Source organism: Taeniopygia guttata, chromosome 3 (genome assembly GCF_048771995.1).
Source record: "Taeniopygia guttata chromosome 3, bTaeGut7.mat, whole genome shotgun sequence".
NCBI classification, from domain to species: Eukaryota; Metazoa; Chordata; class Aves; order Passeriformes; family Estrildidae; genus Taeniopygia; species Taeniopygia guttata.
This window is the reverse complement of record NC_133027.1, coordinates 13,576,603-13,597,031: the sequence shown is the minus strand read 5'-3', so window position 1 is coordinate 13,597,031 and position 20,429 is coordinate 13,576,603. Positions and strand designations below refer to the sequence as shown.

Genomic DNA, 20,429 nt, shown 5'->3' with positions numbered 1-20,429 from the left:
CTATCTACTGACTTTATAGTCCCAACAAAATACCCTGTTTGTCTCCAGGATTTTTAACAGGAGACCTAATGATGTCTGCATCATATACAGGGTTTGGATATAAAATAGCATTTTTCTGGTTTGTTTAAAATGAGAACTGAATTATTAAGTTCACGTGCTACTGCATGCAATATACATCTAGTGCTCAAGAATGCGAGTAATTCCACAAAAATATTTTACAGTTTCTCCAAAAACTAATTAGAATGGCATTTGGAAGTAGATAAAAATATGATAAAGAGATCTGACTTACAGTATCTCTACATCTAAAAAATATTATTTATATCAAGTACAGGAATGGTTATTCATCTAAATAACATGTAGCATTTAAGCTCATTTTGTGTATCACAAAATGTGAAAATCTGCAACATACTGCACATGCAAATCCTCAATGCCTTTGTAAGGCTGCTATACTGCTGAGGACAAGATATTTCAGCCTGACAAAACAGCATCAAAAATGATGTCATGAGGACAAGCTAAGCACACTAACAATTAATTATCTTCACAGCACTGTAAAATTCACTAATAGACTCACTGTCATGGCAAAATGACATCTGACAACAGTAATTATGCAATAGTATCCAAGATGATCACTATTTTTCCTTTCTGACTTAATCAAGGGAGGTTTATTCTAATTACTGGCATATACTGTCTTTTCAATCACTTGTTTTTTGTTTATTTTCAGTTTTTAATAAAGAGCAGAAGTTCTTAAGGGAAGAAACAAAGCATCACTGCAAAAGCAGCACAGGAGGGTACTGAAGAAGTACAGAGCAGAATACAGTAAATATTGCACAGCCTTTGAGAATCCATGTAAGCAACTCAGAAAGCCTTGCTTATACTTGCCATAGTTTACATCAAGTGAAACTTTAAAGACCAGCAGTTAAACATACTACAGCAGTTTAAGCCGAAGAATAAAATTATCTTGGTTGCTACTCCATGCTCTTTATAAAATTAAGTCAAACCTTTCATGATGTTCCCATAATTTGTAATTTAGTTTCATTAAAACATTTTTTAAGTCTACCATAGGAAACAGTAGGACTTTATAATTAGTTTTTAATTTGGGCCTGGTGAGATGGGGGACTGGGGGTATTATGGAAGTGTAGAAAAGAGATTTAAATGCAAGAAATTACAAGATTTTTAAAATTACTTAAAAAAAGTACATTGCTGATGTAACAGTCTTCCTTGCATGTTATAGAAATATGAAAGTTACCATAATAGAGAAAAAGGAAGTATCAGCTCAATTCTTCCCTGTGTAATAGGAGTTGGGATATTTTTGAAGAGCTGTGCTGAGCATGTGAAAATCTTTGCCCACAAGGCAACCTCATGTCACGACAGCATTTCATTCCAAATCTCTCTCCTAAGAGTTCACTGCTAAAGTAATTTTAATTTTTTTTTTATGGCCTTGCAGATGGTCAAAACAGAAGAAGCAAAGCAAAGACACTCTGTCCCCCTTAATCTACCCTTTCCCCAAACCCATATAAACTGACTTTAGAACTGGCAACAAAAACAGAGTGTAAAAATGGTCTGTATGGCAATTAGAGACCAGGAATAGGCTGGAAATCAACTCACATCACCACCCTCGGCAAGTTATTAGCAGCACCACTAAAAGCCTGTGCAGTTAAGAGCCTCACTGTGTTGGCAGTGAATTATGGAGCATTCGATTTTACACAGTAGCACAATGTATTACTGAGACCGTAGCAAAACAAACCCCAGATAAGGAAAACGAAACGGTCTTGGAATCAAATGAGGAGAAATATAATAATAGGAATGATACACGCGTGCTATCTGTTTGCTGTTAACACCTCCCAACATGGACAGCGATTTAAACGAGATGAATGCAGCGCTACAGAGCCTGTCTTTCATCTCCTGTCTAGGCACATCCCTCTGGAAACACCACGCTTATGGCACCCTGCATCCAGCAATCACTAGCAGCTGCAATAGAAACTTTTCGGAATAATCAAAGTTTGAAGCCTCATCTCCCTTTGCCCCCCACACCACACTCAGCCCGGCCAGGCACAGCGACTCGCTGTAGGACCGACAGCCCGGGCCAGCGCGGAGCTCCGCCGGGCTCCCGGGCCCTGCCGCGGGCACAGCCGGCTCCGCGCCGGCGCTGCGCGTCCCTGCGGCCGCAGCGGCTCCGGTACCCCCGCCCGGCAGCGAAAACCGGGAGACTTCCACCCGGGAGAGCCCAGTGGCCGGGGAAGCATCTCCCGGCTCGGCGAGGCCAATCGGGAACCTCCGCTCGGGCTCGCAGCGCACCCGATGCCTCCCCAAGCGGGGCTGGGGGCGAAGCCAGCCGCCGGCGCTCACCGCCCCGGGGCCGCTGGCAGCGCTCCGGGGCCGCCGCTTCCCAGGCAACAGTTGGCCGTGTCCCTCCGGGTCCGCCCCGCCGCTGCCCGCAGCCCCGCGGGGCGAGGGGCAGGGGCACCGCGAGGGCGCCTCGGGGCCGGGGAGCGGGCACAAAGGCGGCTGCGGAGGCTCAGAGGGAGAGGGGAGCGGGGAGGCTCCGGGGCTGCAGCCACCGTCCCCGCCCCGCCGCGATGCGGGGGCGCTGAGTGAAGGAGCAGCAGAGGCGGCTCAGCGCCCACCCCGCGCTTCCCCGGGCCCCGCCGTGCCTGCCCGCTCTTACCTGGGCCGCCCGTCGCCGCTGGCCGCCGCAGGTACCTTCGTCCATCCCCCGCCGCTGCCTCCGAATCAGCCGCCGGCGCTGCGGCGCGGCCCAGCCCGCCCGGCCCAGCGCGACGCTGGCAGAGCCGCCCCGCCCCGCCCCGCGGTGGCTGCGTGCGGCTCCCGCCGGCGGCCGCCCCGGGCGCGGCTCCCCGGACCCGCCTCCCGCCGCCGCGGGGCGAGGCGCCCTCCGACGGGGATGGATGGGGATAGGGTTAGGGATTGGGATGGGTCTGCCGCCCCGTGCAGACCGTACGCGGGGACCCCCTGGCTCCCCAGCGGACAGGCCGGGGCGCTGGGCTGCCCGCTAGCGGAATCGGGGCAGGGGTGCGTGTGACTGTCACCCGCGCTGCGCCCCGCCCGGGGACATCGGCGCTGACCCAAACACTCCCCGTTTCGCAGGGATCCCATCCCCCTCTCTCCGGTGGCCTCCGTTGTGGGAGGGGGGAAAGTGGTAAAGGACGGTGTCTGTGTGACTCTGTGACTCTCAACCCTGGAGTTCGGAACTTCACATACATTTTTTGTGTTTCTGGCTTTGTAGAAGGCAGCGCTTCCTCAAGACGTCAAAACCAGATCTGAGCCCATTCACAGCTCATGAAAATACTTTGTACTTCCTCTTGCTGTGCTGAGGGTTAAATGAGGTTAAAGTCGCCAGAATGGGTGCGCAGCACTTAGTTTCCCCCTTCCCCAAAAGCCAGTCTGGGCGTCATTTAGAGCGAGAAAGCAAGAAAAGAAAAACAAAAGTGACAATATTAGAAGTACAGTACAGAAATACCTGCTCAATTGTTCAAAGGGCTTTGCTTGCTGAGCTCTTTAAATGTGAGAAGCTGTGATGCTGACCTCAAAGCCATCACAGCTCTGTGCCACTGAACCTGAGAGTTCACAGCTGCTTTCTGCCCCGGGCAAATGTGCTGAGGAGAGCTGTGTGCTCAGAGAGGTGTGATTCTCATGAATAAGGCAAGTTTTGGAGCCTGCCCGAAGTTGGGTGGTTTGGTAGAGCTGTGAAAATGTAGGGCCTGCTGCTGCCTTGACACTCTGGCCTGTCACTCCCTCTGAGCAAGCACTCCAGAGCAGCATCACTTTCATGATTTAACTTCTTCCCTTTACCCAGGCTTGATCCAGATGTCCTTGAATTGTTCTTTTTTTAGTCTGAAAATTACAAATTGTCTAGTTAGAAAATAATTCAAGTGACATACTTAGTCTATTAAAAGGCTGTGTCTCTGTTGCTGTAGCACATTTAGTATAGCTACCCTTACAGCACCCAGCTTAGTAGAACACTGAGCTGCTGGCTTGCATTTTTTACCCACAAGTCTCAAAGTACCTTTTAAAAGAAGTAAATAGCATTGCTCCACTTTCAAGTGGGAAGAACAGTCACATGGAAAACTTGAACCAGGAGAAAGAACTGAACCTCAGATTCCCAGCTTGCAACGTAATGTCCCCTTTTAATTATTTTTCTGGGGCATGCATTCTGACTGCTTTATAATGGTTGTGTTTTGAACTGGTGCTTTTACAAAAGAAGACACAGCTGCCACCCATCTTTTGGAAATATCCTGACTCTATGACTGCATGCTATCTATGTATGTTCTCAAGTTGTCTGCACTGAATACATCAAGGACTTAGCCAGAAGAATACTTTTATTCTGCATACTGGTAATATTTAGGAGTTAGAAAAATCCAACTTTTAAATCCTGCCAAAATAAAGGGACTGCTAGATATTGATGAAATAAACTGTAGACCATCTACATGTTCACATGCTGCCATCACATACCACTATAAGACTAAAGTTGATCAGCTTGTAGGGAAAATGGCAGGTGAGTGATAGATTTCAGATTCTCAGCTTTGGACAATGACATTAGAGACCAGGAAACAACTATTTAACTGCATACTGGCATAGTAGCCAAGCCACAACTGTCTTTGTGAAACTGTTATCTTAGTGTTTGTGTGAGAAAAGTTCAGTTTGCAGCACACTGGCTGGGATCAGATTCCTCAGTAAAGTAATTTCTTATCACTTAGACTCTGTGAGTTATCTAACATATCACCCAGTTTTTCTTTGAAAATATTCAGGACACCCATAATTTTCTGTCTTATCTCTACCAGCCCCGTCCCAATAACTCAAGAACCGTAAATGTTCTCAGGTGAAAGGATGTGCTTGCATTTACACTGCTGAATTGTGCCTCTAAATTTGGGCCTCTAATTGTGCCTCTAAATACAGACACCTCTATTTCTTAGACATCATTTAGGTGTCTAATTTCCCATTACAGGCAGTACTAAAGTCCAGGTCTAGTGCTTTCCTGAAGTAGTTTCACACATCACAAGAAGCAGGCAGGCTTCTAAAATCAGTTCTCTGGTGAGCAATGCAATGGGCCAGCCAGTAATAATCTGGTTATTACAGCTTAAAGCTACCCCAGTCCTGATCCAGGGGTGGGATAAGCACAAACATTCAGAGATTTTGAAGTTACCCTTGGGTATCTTGCCTTATTTTCTACGTGTCTTCCAGAAGACTTGTAGGTCCTGTGATGTGTAGATGTAAGTCAGAATGCTCATTGCTACTTAAGTGAATCTGTCATCTCTGCAGTGGAAATTTAAGTCACTTAGCTAAAGACACCTGCTGACAGACATCCAAAATGTAGAAGTCTGAATCTCACACTGAATCCCATCCAAATCGATTTGCAGTCTGATATTGGAGGTGATTTTAACACATTTTATTTCACAGTTATGACAATGTATACACAACCATGGCTCAGCTGGGACATAGGAGCATAGCAGCAATCTCTGGATTTTTTTAGGTGACGGCCTTATCTGCTGAAATTTAAATGGTGGAATAGATTATTTTTTAAAAAAAGAATGATTCATAAAAGTCATCTGCAATACTGGTAAATACTTGTATTTTTATCTACCTGGAACAATGTTGTTTAGGCTTGTGTAGAGTATGGTGCCTTGCAAGTCCTGAAATTCATTGCTTTATGCAGAATTGCATTCAAAATCATCTGGATGCAACCAGCAGTCACCAAACATATGGGCACATGAGTTTTCAGCTTTTGATGTTTAACTTGCTAAGTAGAACTAATGTATTTATCTAGCACTTTTCTCCAGTATTACATGTGGGAGTTTATTTGTAGAATAAAGGGAAATCTTCCTTAATGCTCATTTTAGCTCTGTGCAGTCTGAAAGGAAACAGGTTATTACAAAGAGCATTTTGAGGAAAAGAAAGGTTTAGAGCTCTGTTCAGAAATCACCAAATTCAAAGGAGAGGGTCTTTAATTTCAGTGCCCATTCCATCAGCCCCTTAATCATTTCCTCAGTCTGGAAGCCCTTTGTTTTTGTGGTTAACACAGAAAAAAAAAGGATAATTATATATTCTATGAAGTAAATTATATGAATATTCAGTATGGTCCTGTCATCACTTGTATAATTCACAGTACCACTGATATTGTTTGCAATGGCAACTTGTGAAGAGGAACCTCAGAGCTATTTCATAACTTAGGGACATAATCTTCTTTTTCAGTTATGTGACTGAAAACTAGGAGTGAAGCCAGTAGCTTCCAAGGCACAACAAATCAAAGAGGAGAGGAGAGGAGAGGAGAGGAGAGGAGAGGAGAGGAGAGGAGAGGAGAGGAGAGGAGAGGAGAGGAGAGGAGAGGAGAGGAGAGGAGAGGAGAGGAGAGGAGAGGAGAGGAGAGGAGAGGAGAGGAGAGGAGAGGAGAGGAGAGGAGAGGAGAGGAGAGGAGAGGAGAGGAGAGGAGAGGAGAGGAGAGGAGAGGAGAGGAGAGGAGAGGAGAGGAGAGGAGAGGAGAGGAGAGGAGAGGAGAGGAGAGGAGAGGAGAGGAGAGGAGAGGAGAGGAGAGGAGAGGAGAGGAGAGAGGAGAGGAATTAATCTATAATTTTACAACTCCGAATTGTGTCTGAAATTGTTTCCTATGAAAGAACAGTGCTGCTGTGGCATTGTCAGTATTTTTCTCTCCTATCAAAGAACCAACCATTAGTAAGAGGATAAACTTCCTTATCTCAATTGTGTCAGGTATCTTCAGCATGAAGAGGATTTTTCCTTCAGAACACACTGAGCCTCGATTGTAATAACCCCCAGTTTCTCTCTTGTATCCGCTGGCACATGACATTGGCAGAGGCATGGACAGCCACCCCTTTGCTGACAAGGGACCAGCCATGGCAGGTTAGACCACGAACCGTGGCGTAGCCATGGCAGCTACACCACTCATCAAAAAACACTGGAGTCTCACCTGAATACAGCTGGAAGGCTGATCCCTGTTTATCTGCCTATTTGGAAGTCAATATATAGGATACATAATCCCCTTTTAAAGACATGTATACAACTTGAATGGCAAACAATAAAAATGTAATTATTTTATGCATTAAGTATCTTCATTAGGCATTCAATGCAAATTAAACAAATTTACTCCAAAAAGTGATATAGTTTAACTTCTGGTGCAGGCTTTAAAAAATATTGATATTCATGTGTATAGCTTAAAAAATTGAGATTTATAAAATATAATGCTTAAAACAGAAAGCAATTATATTTTTGTCATTTTTAGCTAGTCAGAATACTATACATTAAATAAGAATTTGTCAGTGTCATTGTATCAAAATGTAGTTAGATCCTAGGACTTTTTTTTTGGATATGGTTGTCAACTATAAATACTTTACCCACATATTATGCGTGGGCAAAGCATAATAATAATATTTCTATACAGTGATAGATGCTTGTTGTTAAGGCTGTAATATTGGAAATCATACAAACAATTAAAGAAACTTACTATTTAAATTCAAAAGTTTATAGAGAAGCAAGCATGGAATATTCACTTTGAATGCTGCTTCTACAGTAAAACCTCAGGGTATTTTAATATAATTACATTGTACAACCAGTAGTTCAGACTTGCTTGAAGTAAAATTCCTTTTGCCAAACAAATGTTGATAATTTCAATAGCTCACTGGATATGTAATATTTCATTTATCACTATTAATGTTAATAAGAAAATGTCTAAGTTCCAAACTACTCTAAGCTGGCCGTCATAAACCCATTTTCATTTACATCGAGCAAGATGTATCCTGGCAACCGTATATTTTTGGATTCGTAACAATTTATTCTATTCATTTTATGCAAATGAGGTAACCAATACTGCAGGAATCACGAGAATACAAGATGGATAACTTCCATCGTTCTGAGCTATAGATAGATGATTAGGAATTTATGTGAGTTAGATTTTTTAAAAAAATAATCTGTTAGACATTTTCTTCAGTGTATTTATCCAGCTTAAATGTGTTTCTGACATGATTCACATATTTTTTTACTCAAACATGGAAAGCAAGCAGCAACCCCACCTGAGTCACATGCCATCATGATTATCCCAAACCACAGCTCTGCTTCTTCTCTGTTATTTTCTGTGCTGAAAATCCTGTATTTTTCACCAAACTCTCATATAACTTATGGAGACAAGCTGAGGAGAAAAGGCTCCCCGCATTCCCACACCTAGAAATGCTGACTCGAAAGCTTGAGAAGCTAACACAGCATCTACAGCAATATGAAGTTGAAGCACTATATATATATATATGTTATATCATGTGTGAATGTCATTGAAAGGACATTTTTCAGATTGCTGTCTTCTGATTTTGGTGGTTATGTGCCAGTAATTTTTTTTTTACATTTGGTATAGAAAGTGGCTTACAGAAACCTCTGTATCTTTGGTATATCACAGTATAACAAAACAATTTTTAAAAATTTTTGGTAAGATCTATGGAGTTCATCAGGGACAAAGCTTATTTATAGAAATGTACCGTGTATAATATCTTATAAATGCAGAACTATTTATAAAAGTTGATTATTCTTTCCTACTTTTTAAAATTAGTGTTCCTCAAGAGCTCTCAGCCTGGATCAAAATCACAGAGTCCGAATACTCTGAACAGCCAGGCCTGTGTGGTTTCTTTCAAAGCAACAATAAATGAAGCTTTTTCTAGCAGCATGGTGAACATGATAGCTATTGTTGTTCTGCTCCTAAAATTATTTTCCTCAGCTGACCAGTAGGACTAAGTTATGCCCAGAATAAATTCAAATTAGACAATTGAAATGGTCCTCAGCCAGTTTTCCTGTGCTTGTGTTGGAGTTAATGTACATATAGCAAGAGAACTGTTTCTGAAGCAACTCCTGAGCCACTGAACTTTTCAGGTGGTCTAGGACCTTTCTTTCAATTTACATTCATATAGTTACTGACCAGCACAATATTCAGAATATGCTTCAGGAAATAAGCAGTAGAGATTTCCTTGAGTACAGCAGGCTCTTTCAAAGGAGAGGAGGACAGAACTGATGGAAATGGAGATTTCAGCTATCTAATTTTGCTCCATTGCTACATGGCAATCACCAAACTTCAACTGAGCTGAAATCTTTGTAGGTAATTTAAAAGGCCAAGACTCCAATTTGAAGATGTATGAAGTGATGAGCAGTTGTTATAGGAAATTACACAAGTGTTTTGAAGTAACAGTTGGGTTGCTAAATTAGATTCCTGTCTTTTGTAATAGGAAAATCCAGGCTGTGAATTTCCCATATTATATCAGTGTGGATCCAACTTTTGCAAAATCCATATACATGAATGCCCATTGTTTATAAACCAATTCCCCAAGCTTCTGCTTTTCAGCCAGAAAGAACGGTAGTTGCCCAACTAGACTGGGAAATGTACATTAAAGTCTTGATTCTGATATTTCCTAATTCCTAAAATCTTAATTTTGCAGCTCTAAATACTGTTTTTAGCAAATGCTATATGTATGCAGTACCATTGTTTAAAGAATGCATCAAACCCAATATGGTCTAATTCCCTGTCTTGCATAAGCTATTTGGAAAGGATTTGCAGGATTCAGGCCCTCCTTTGCAGGAGCATTAAGCTGTGAATGGATGTCATCTTCTCAGTTCCATTGTATTGGTACCACCACATCACCACTCACAGCTTGCCTCTGTTCATTGTTCCCAAAGATTTGTGGGGGTGATTTGCTATTGTAGTCAAAATGAGGCAGGTTAGATTAAACAGTTTAAGTAGTAGTTTTCTCCTGGGTCACTCCATTTTGAATGAACTATAGTAAGATGTGCTCACCCTGTCAGCTCTAGAAGAAGATATGAGTAGATGTGACAGCCGCCAGCAGTGTAGAGAGAGATGGGCTGATTGGTCCTGGAGCAGGCATCTGCTTAGTGCCCAGCAAACTCAAGGAACTTAAAAAACTGAGCTTCTCTACAATTATTTGGCTCTTCTCCTATAGCAAATAACTTAAAGCACATGGTGTAGCTTTTGTCAAAGTCACTTGGATTTGTCTATTCTTTTCTGTAGCAGGATGTATAAAAATCACTTGGTATAAATCTAGTGAGTTCTTTTCTACAGGGCCCTTTTTTCTCTTTGTCCATGTTTCACAAAATGTAGAACATATATACTACATGCAAACCAGTAGGAGACTGGCCTCTCTCTTTTTTCTTTTTTTAAATTTATCTGAGAACAAGGAAGATAAGTTTAAAACTGTTTTACACATCATTTGACCAAAAAAAATCTTCACATTTTTATAATTTTTTTTTTCACCTAAAATCTGAAGAATCAGGAATGCCACCTCTTTAAAAAGGAGTGCAAAAATTCAAAGAAAATATAAGTGTATCAGTACTGTTAGATTCCATTTGAGATGGTGCCAACATGAAAATAATTTAATCCCTCTACAATTTAGACATTCCAAGCCTAGACTATAATTTTTCTAGCATGTAATACAAACAGCACAACAATAGATGTGTTAGGAACGTTGAGATAATGCTTTCCTCACTTCCCGAAAGGGCATTATCCTTTTTTCTGTCTTATTAGAATTAGAATTATTATAGCTCATATACTATCCTTTGGCTAGATGATGTTAAAACTATTAAAAAAAAAAAAAGTAAATATCCTTATTCTTAGTAAAGTATTTTGGCCTTTTCTGGAATCTGAACTAGAATAGCTGAACATGCTCTTCTGTGTTCACTAAATAACCTTACATATCTCCTTACAAGCATTGAATCTATGTGTAAATGAAATAAAATATCACTAAACTGAAAGGTAAATACAGTGATAATTATGGAAAGTCAATAGTCAGCAGTCAAACAGATGTTTATAATGAACACTAATTAATTCTGAGTCAATGATAAGGATAAATGGAAGGTTCATTTATGTGTTGAAAAAGACCTGTGTCCACAAAAAAGTGGAAAATCATAGTCTCTCAGGATCATAAAATAATTCTTGTTGGAAGGGACCTCAGGGAGTTTCTAGCCCAGCATCCTGTTCCAAGTAGGGTTAACTCAGACCATGTTGCTCTGGTGTTTTTCCAGTTGGATCTTGAAAACCCTCAAGGAAGTAAAGTGCACAGCCTCTGTGTGAAAGCTGTTCTGCTTGTGACTGTCCTCGTGTTCAGGACACTGCCTTACAACCAGTCTGAACTTCTGCTTTCAGCATGCATGTGTTGAAACTCCTCCGCTTGTCATGTACCACCCAGGAGAGCCTGTCCCTCTCTTAGAATCAATCACAGAGTGGTTTGGGTTAGAAGGGACCTTAAAAATCATCTAATTCCACAAGGTCATGTTGCTCAGGGCTCCATATAACTTGGCCTTCAGGGCTGCAGAAGGGATGGGTCTTCTTGATAACTTCTCAAAGGCCTTAGAGAGCTACTATTAGTTCCCACCTAGTAGAGATGATCAACAGATAGTAAATCTTTCCCTCATTTTTCCCATCAAATGCTATGATTAAGAAATAAATATCTTTTGCCATCTCACTTTCTTCTGTTTACCCAATAACATCACCTTTCCTAATCTCATCCCGCTCCCTGTTTTATCTTTGGAGAGCCAAAGCCCACAAAGCCATCTTCCATGATGATGTTGCCTTGAACTTTCATTCTAGGGAGAGGGGCTTCTCACCACTGGTGACAAGAACTCAGAGGGTCTCATTGCATTGACATTGCTTCTTGCAATGGTCCTAAATAGACATCCTGTAGTTCTACTTGTAGAGTGATTTCAGTTCGTCACTTCATTGCAAAATAAAGTATTTTTCAGACAACAGGTTATGCAAAGTCTTTTCTAGCTCATTAATAGGTGACAATAGAAAACTATTTCTCCTATGACAAAAGTTCTGTTCATACAGTTGTTAGAGGAGCAATTGGGCTCTGAATTATGGAACAATTGATTTTGCATAAAACAAATGAAACATAAAAATGGAACAAAGCATATTCTTTAAGTCTTTCAGTGTATTTTCTGCATGTCTTTGCTTAAAATAAGTGGTTACTACTGCTGGTATCCCTTTTAGAAGGATCTGTTAGAACCTAGAGCTCTGTTTCAGTGCAGCCTTAACAAGAAAATGCTTAACTGCACGACAGCTTCCATTACGATGAAAGTTGAAAAAGGATTAAAAAATTTCCTTAAAAAGACAGCCTCTGTGTCTCAAGGATGGCACAGAAGTCAAGTAAAATAGCTTTTCTTGTCATGATCACCAGATCAAATCACAAGCAGATCTATCTGCATCACAGAGTTTGAAATTCAGTTAAAATCTGGGGAAAAAAGTGATTTAGTTGCATGCTAGTCTTCCTAGTAACACATGCAGAGCAGAAAAGAGCCTTGCCTTTTTCTGAGGTTCAAGATGAGGGAATGAACTTCCTTTCTGTGTGTGTTCTATTTGTGCAGTCATGATTACAGATGGTATTTTCTTTATCCTGAAAGCTCAGCAATAATAGAGAAAGCCATGCAATTGACAACACTTAATGTGCCATTAGAGTTTTTTTCCTTCCCAAGCATTAGTTTGTATCACATTTTGTGCTGAATTGTACCAACTCCTTCCCACCAAGTAAAGCACGCATAAAGAGAAGGCTTAATGCAAAAGAGTCAGTGAGGTAATTAGTATTTTATTCAAACAAGCAGGTTCAATTAATGCAGTATCAAATAAGCGTTTCCAGCTCTGCTTCCCTGACAATCTTCACTATTAATTGAGCACATCTAGCTTGCAGTTTGCTGAATAGCACAAAGATGACGCCATGGGCCACGCTGCTGCACATGGCTTGCAGTCCATTGATTACCCTACAGCAAACAGAGGGGAAAAAAAGGAGAAGGTTAAAAGTTGTATTTTAACCTATTAATGGCCATGAAACCTACAGAGTTTAGGGTCTGTTCCAGGGTTTCTGCATCTGGCAGTAGCAGCTTTCAGCTCTCTAAAGGGTTCCTCTCCCTTGGAGGGGAACTGCCCTGTGGAGCTCGGGGAGAAGCACAGATATGCATATTCAGTCCTGGGCACAATAGCTTCATTCTCACTGTCAGGTCAGCAGTCAAGTTCAGTGTAACTCCTCCTTCTGTTTCTGAATCAGGACTTTATGGAAATGCTGAGGATTTTTAATAAAGCAATTCTGCTGTGAAACAAATCTGCCCTTCGTGACAGCTCTTTGCTAAGCAGCGCCACTGCAAAGCTTATTAAGTCAAAATTTTAAAGTTCAAAGGCAGCATCAGGTTTCAGTAGGCGTCTTTCCTCATCTGCTCTTCACAGCAATATAATTTGCTACCACCCATATTTTTATTACACAAGTAACGTCTACAAGCTCTTGCTGTTGTAACACTCAATCTATTTTAGTAACTAGTGAACCATTCACACTTTTTTTCTCCCTGAAGCTAGAACTTCACATCTTTATGCTGATTCTCAGCCTTTTTGTTCCTATATTCAGGTGCACTCAGTGGTTTTTAATTGGTGGCAAGCTCTTCCATAACCCTGGAAATGGTCATTTTCAGTGATCCGTACACCTGTTCAAAATTAAATTCATGCATCACAGGGCAGAGAAGAATATTATTCCATGATTCTAAATTCAGTCATTCATATGAGCTGACTTATGGTCAAATCTTGCTTCACAAGATATAATTTATCATGTGGGTAAATGACATCCTGTTAAATTTTAGTATTATAGTCCTTGTAAAAAAAATGGTTGCAGGTGATTCTGGGGTGAAATCAGTATCCAAAACTTCCATTTTAAAAGCAAAGCTTGCCACTTCTTGCAGCACTAAATTAATAGTTATTTTCTTACTGTTTTCTGGAAACCCTAAAAATATTTTTTGCAAAGTAAAAGCATCAATTTGCACTAATTCATGGGAATTTCTCCTGGTTTTATATTAATTTCAGTGCTTTGAGTTGCAATCACATTGAGCCCAGTTTTTTAGTGCAGAGGACGTGTAGGAGAGTTAAGTGCATGGAAAATTATTTCCCTTAAATTTCCAGTTCTTGGGGTGCTTATCTGTAGGCAGAGTAACTGTGAGCCCTCCAGTTCCCCCATTGTTATGAACCCAGCCACTGGCTTGAATGTGGTGTCTCCAACACAGTGATTGTGCCTCTGGGTCCATTTTATGAGGATTTATTAATGCGAACTTACTGCTGTCCTTCTTTGTCCCACAGTAATCCTACAGATAGCTGGTGAGAATCATTGTCCAATGCCACTGGATGTTACTCCTCTATCCAGGAATCCTTCCTCAGCCACTGCCAGAAAAATTTATCTTAAGTCATAATTAAAAGGTTTAGTAAAAAGTATTTTGAAGACAACCAGTCCTCTCAGTGAGTAGAATGCAGTGGGTTTAAAAGAATAAGTGGGCTTTTTTAAATTATACCAAATAATTCTTCATAATCCTCTGTGATCAAGTTCATATGTGATCAATGTGCTCAGTAAGCTGGGTGGGTAGATCTGAGGAAAGATCTTGTTGATAAATTTTTTTCCCAGGGTAAACTCAGCTTGTGGCTTTTTTGGTGGGTTTTTTTTTGGTTTTTTTTTTTTTTTTGTTTTGTTTTGTTTTGGTTTTTTTGGGGGGGTTTGCTTTTTGGTTTTTTGGGGGATTTTTTTTGGTCAAAGTTTCCATTTTCTGTGCAGGAAGTTTTCACTAAAAGAACTTTGGTGTCTAAAATGTCATGTGACATATCATGGGAGGTGGCAGTAAATAGGATGCCTGCTAACGAAAGTGAGTTTCCTTCTACACAGTCATTACTTTTGTCATGCTAACTTTCCATATCCTGTAAATATGAATCTCACCTCGAGCAGGAAACACATGTGCACACGTTCTTGTCATAGAAAAAAAAGATAGAAGGCAAAGTTAGCTGGTACTGAACTGAACTTTTAGTCTGCAGTGTTTAGAAAAGTCACAAATATACCAAGAGGAGATTTTATGTAGAAAACATGAAGCATGAAGTTGCAAAGTAAGAACTGAAAACGAGCAGCAATATTAATTAGATTTTCTTAAATAAACCTGAGCATTCTGATTCCCTTTCCTTCTGGTTGTAACCATTTTTTGTGCACATAACAGAACCCCAAAAACCCTCTAATAGTGAGAATTCATCTTTGAAGTCTTAAAATGTTATGATACTGTATCTACATAGTCACATAACTGTCAAGGGTATGTTTATGTTAGCGCAGGCTGATAAAACCCAAACTGCAAACAAAGTACTTGCATGTGTACAGTGACGTGTGTTCCTGTATATACAGAAATATTAAAACTACTTTAAAGCACAACAAAAGCCCATCACTTCACAAGCAATTGTTCTCAAGGGGACTTTATACCTCGCACAGAAAAACATTGCACATATTGTGTTTTAATAAAGTTTGGGAGTGGAACTTCAGGGAGCCATGGGAGAATCCAATGAAGAAAATCTCTGGTTGCTTTAATTACTACCTGCATGCAGTAAGGAAAAATCCATCCCTGATTTCCCACTCACAGCTGGAGCATTAGTACTGTGGTGTGCTATGTGCATCTCAGCAAGCCATAATGGTTAATCATGGCCTGGACAAGTTGCTAAGAACAGCAATAAAGGGCTGGGATAATTGACATAGCTATAGCAGTGATATGTGCCATGAAGGAAAGAAAAAGAAGAAATTTCACAATGTGTTTCACAAAATCATATTGTGATTATAGAATTTTATTTTTCTGTAGCAGTTGTCACCTCAAAACATATAGGTGATGCTTGTAGTGATAACTGCAAGTTGTATTTGTGGCTGAGGCTGAAATTAGACATCTTAATCTGGAAAGTAGTTCTCAAAATCCCCACTTTATTTCACAGATACCACAATATTTCATCAGTTGTGCTTCCTACGGCCTTGGTTTAAACCTTTCCTTAAAATTACTATAATTTTAGAGCAAGCCTCTACAAATCAAGTCCATTCTAGGAACAGGGAAGAGGCTCTCTGCTCCAGCCTGGTGATGAGCACAAACTGTCAACACCTTCCTGGTGCCCACGGAGGGTGGGAGCAGAGCTCTGTCTGCCAGCCCAGCATCTCCTTGGGATCAAAGCTGCAAAGGAGGTCCCCTGCAAAGGACACAGCATATTCAGCTTCTTCCAGTCATTTTCTGCAGAAGGGCTGGGAGTCTCTGTGTTTCAAACAGAGTCTCGTGGAGCAGCAGGGTGTGGGGCAGGGGTTGGTTTGGGGAGCACCGAGGGTAGCCTCACTCTGCCAGCCCTGCTCCCCAGTGCCAGAGCCCAGGATGGGGGAACAGGGTCAGTCATGGCCCCTGCCATGGCGCCACATGGCCAAGGCCAGCAAAATGCAGTCCTGTTATAATTATTGAACAGTATATTTCTGTTAGAAACAAGAGGTTTAATGGAATTTAGTGTCTCTTAGGCTCAAGCAAAAAGTTTTCTGAGAAAAGCAAAGCTCCTAAATTCTGTCTTCCCACTGGTTATGTCAGAAAGTAGTAATTACTTTTCCTAACAGCTGCTTAAAAATCCAGTGGCTCTTTTTTGTACATGTCTGTTCTAAATCTTCATCACAGGCCAGTGTTTCTGTCAGACCTGCAAATGCCTGCAGGAGCAGTTCATCACTTTTTGCCTCAGAGATCCATATGTGGCGCTCCAGATATTTGAATGTAGTGTGAGGTCTGTCACAAGTTGAATGTTTGTAGGCAGTTGGAAAGGCACAGATTGGTTCTTGATCAAACCTTGTATGGCTTTTCTTCTTTATAGATACACATTTGCAGTTACTCTTGTTTATAAGCATGCTAAAAGAAAAGGAACAGAGTGTAGGGCTGGTGGCCTAACTGCGACCAGAGAGGTCACTTGAGAGAAGGCTTAACTGTTCAAAGAACTGGCAAATGAGGGTCTTGGCAACTTCTGTGCAACAGTTCTGAAAAGCCCTTACAAAAGATCTAGTGAAATAGGATGTCCTTAAAAAAAAAAAAAATAAAATTACTGCACATACTAAAGTGCTGATTGTAGAAAGCGACACTAGGAACATTAGATGTTTGTGTCATAGTCAATGAGGACAGCCCTTAAGAGTCATCGCACGTTGTTAAAATGTCGCTACTTTTTTTTTTTCTTTTTCTTTTTTTTTTTTTTTTTTTTGCTTTTGGATGCCTTGTAATAGAGTAAGACCAGTTATGGTAGCAGGCTTAGGCTGCAGGAGGTATTCATTCCAACTGTGACAATATTTGTAATAGAACATTCCTGGGAGGTCTACTGGCTTATTTCAAGATGATCTTTTTTATAGATACTATCTTTCATTTGAATACATGTTCAAAGCTATTTTCCCTGTGTTTCCTTTTTTTTTTTTTTCTTTTTTGTGAAAAAAGCTAGGATGCAAAATTTAAGACAGTAAAATTCAATATTCTCAACTTTCCCAGTGACACAATAGTTATAGATAATATAGAATGCATGGAGGTGCCACAAAAAATGCCATGTTACAATTGTAACAGTCATTTGCAGTCATTAATGTGCTTTAAAAGTAGAGCCAAAAATAATTCTTAAGGCATATAAGATTCTCTTTTAATAAAGACTCACATCTCCCTGAATACTGCAAACCACAGATTATTTTTGCTATCTTTTTCTTGTCTATGAAGCTTTTTTTTCTGGGTCTCTTGGTTTTCCATTCATGTGAAAGAAATAGAAAGGTGTTAAATATAACTTAACTTTAATCTATTACTGTGGTGTCCAACTCTTGCAAATTCCAGGCTGTGGGGATGTAGAACCAGGTCATCCAACTGGGAGTTGCTAAAAAGTGAGCAGCCTTCTTATTAAGAAGGCACACAAGCAAAGGTAAACAATACTGCCACAAAGGTTTAGAAAACAGTTTTTGTGTAAATACTAGTAACATTTATGTAATATTTAGATTCTAAAGGTTTCTCTCATCTTTTGTCTGACTAATAGATACTTCACAGTCCTCTGGCTAAGGATATGTGTATACCTCCATGCTGCACAAGAACTGGCACAAATCTGAACTCATGAAGTTCTTCTGAACTACCTTTGAAGGATATTCAGGTTTAGTCCTCCATGTCTTTTCCTTCTTTAAGGATTTCTTGGTCCTCAACTCCATCAGGAAGGTATTTTCAACTTTCCTGTCATTCTGTGGTTGTTCAGTCCCTTGAGCTGTAGCAACTTGAATACACATATGTTATGGCCATATGAAGTAATTTATTGCCTAGCAGTAAACGTGGCATTTTCTTGACACCAAAGCCAGTTTGACAGTGAAGCTCCCTCATCCCCTTCATCACTGCTTTCTATTCTTTCTTCTGCTCCTTTTTGATGAACTTTTAGATACTGCCAGTTATTTTTAACTTCCATCATTTTACTGATCTGTGTACAATCCAGTTTCACTTGGAATTGTATTTGCATAAAGGAAGATTTGATGAATTGGATCAAAAAGTGAAAAGAATTATTCTATGCTGAACAAAGCACTTGCTAAAATATTCATCCCAGCAAGGCCTTATTCAACGCTCAGTCTTTGTTTAGAGGACAGATTAAATTTAGGTCTAGGACTTCTAGTACCAGAACAAAATAATCATATGATAATCATAATTATTCTGGTATAAACCAGCTGTGTAAATTCAAGCCTTTTTAAATGATTAATTTATGTGAGGCATGGACCTTGCACTGCTAGGTTTTATGCATAATAAGTCATTGTCTATTTGGTCCCCCTTGTGCTGCATAAATGCTTGCTGTTCTCCTGTGTTCAGAATGGCAGAAAGACATAAAGCCAATAAATTTTGTGCCATATGTTTGAGACTAATACTGTGAAAGCATGATTATCTGCATCTTTTAAACCAAATAATTTTAAAATGCTCAGTTGAATATTGATGATTATATACCTATTTTCCCATGGTAAAACTTTTCACTTATTGAGACTTACAAATAACAACATGCAAAATGATGATCATATTTCGTACAAACATGCAAGTGGAATTAATCTTTCTGACTTCTGACAACACTGTGGTAACAAGTCACTTTGGAAGGAATGCAGCTCCTCCCTCCAATTCTGTCCTTGAGGGATACCACACTGCATGATTCATCTGACCTGACTTTAGATGTGTACACCTGAGTTAGCCATACTGTATAAACAATCAGGAGAAATGGGCATGTGATTCATCTGACCTATTTTGACCACATACTTTAGGACGCACTTAATTGCAGTCTAAAAATCTGTCATAGCCTCCTTGACTAGAAAATTATTCTACAAGATCAGATCATATAAAACGTGTAAAATAGGACAGATGAATGCCATTTGAACTATCTGAAAGCAGAGACCAGATTATGTAAGGCATTCAACAAAAGAAAGGGGGAAAAGGAAGGGCACTAAAGCTATTTGGTGCCAGGAAAATGATAGATGTTGGGTGCTTGCTAAGCCATTTTTGTGCTATAAAGGGATACTGAAACTCAAAATAATCTCTGTTCACTTGCTCACACATACATATCCACTGGTTTTTTGGATGTCTTGCATATTTAGAAGCCTTGAAGACATGTGTCAGATACAAAGGTGATCCAGGCCATTCTGTAACGGCAGGTAGGGACACCTTTCTAACAATCCTAGAAGTCAAGGCATGGACAATCACATCAGCTCTCTAATGGTCTTCTAGAAATACATCTGGGATAGAATTCAGCTCAAGATGGAGGCACCTATGCTTCTGTAGGAGTCTGTATGTGTGCTTGGTGTTTATTATTGTTTGACAAGATTATCCAGTCCAAAGGATGTTATCAATGAAAGAAACTTTATCAAGTGAGGTACAGACACTGAACTCTCTCCAGGTTCCTGTCTAGCTGAGCTAATTTGCATTGTTCTATGTAGAGTTGTATAGCAAATTGTATTGAGTACACATTGACCTCCAGTGTTCCCAGTCAGAATGTTGTTGCTATACACCTACCTTGGCATATTTAATAAATAAATAAAACTCCCATATCTCCAATAGCACCAACTTTATCATGATGGCAAAATTCACACCTTTTAATATGTCACTTGACATATTAAAATGCTGTACTGTCTTCTCTTCTACTACTTTTTAATATGCTGTTGCTATCTCCTCTCTATTCTGTGCTATAGAATGCTGTTTCTGTGCTGTAAAATTCAATCAATTATAGTCAACTTATTTAGTCATATTGAAATGTTACCAGTTACTTTAATGCAGGTATAAAAAGACAAAAAAGTGTCAAATTTTCATGTCCAATAAATACTGGTTTATTCCTAATCTTCAAAACATTGGTTTTCCATTTTAAAATATTATTTTGTTTCTTGTACAGTTTTTAATGAATGTTGTGAATTACCAGAAAGATTTAAATCTAATTTGTGATATTTTTCATTAAAAATAAATAGAATTATGTACATCTATAAATATACATGGAATAGACGTAACATGCTTCTTATTTGCATGTGGCAATTTAGAAGTGTACTTCTAACAGAATTATGATTTTTTTTTTTCATAATTCAACTCAATATATTTCTGGATTTAAAGTATGCATTTAT

At 40.0% G+C, this 20,429-nt stretch overlaps 1 protein-coding gene and 1 long non-coding RNA gene across 5 annotated transcripts in view; both read right to left on the bottom strand.

Annotated features, from left to right (window-relative positions):
* Positions 1 to 2,822, bottom strand: part of CYRIA (CYFIP related Rac1 interactor A) — a 55,081-nt gene extending 52,259 nt beyond the window's left edge. For 3 of the 4 annotated variants that reach the window (XM_002198469.6, XM_012572880.5, XM_072926353.1), the window contains exon 1: positions 2,666 to 2,820. The gene's annotated coding sequence lies outside the window, so the exon portion shown is untranslated. Of the gene's footprint in view, positions 1 to 2,665 lie in introns of all 4 variants that reach the window. The other variant, XM_072926352.1, reaches the window with a different exon arrangement.
* A 9,737-nt stretch (positions 2,823 to 12,559) lies between these two features.
* LOC140683570 (uncharacterized) lies at positions 12,560 to 14,444 on the bottom strand. The gene is made up of 2 exons (XR_012054738.1): positions 14,097 to 14,444; positions 12,560 to 12,765 (listed from the first exon to the last, which is right to left on the bottom strand). It is a non-coding gene; the product is annotated as an uncharacterized lncRNA (long non-coding RNA).
* Between the last annotated feature and the right edge of the window lie 5,985 nt (positions 14,445 to 20,429).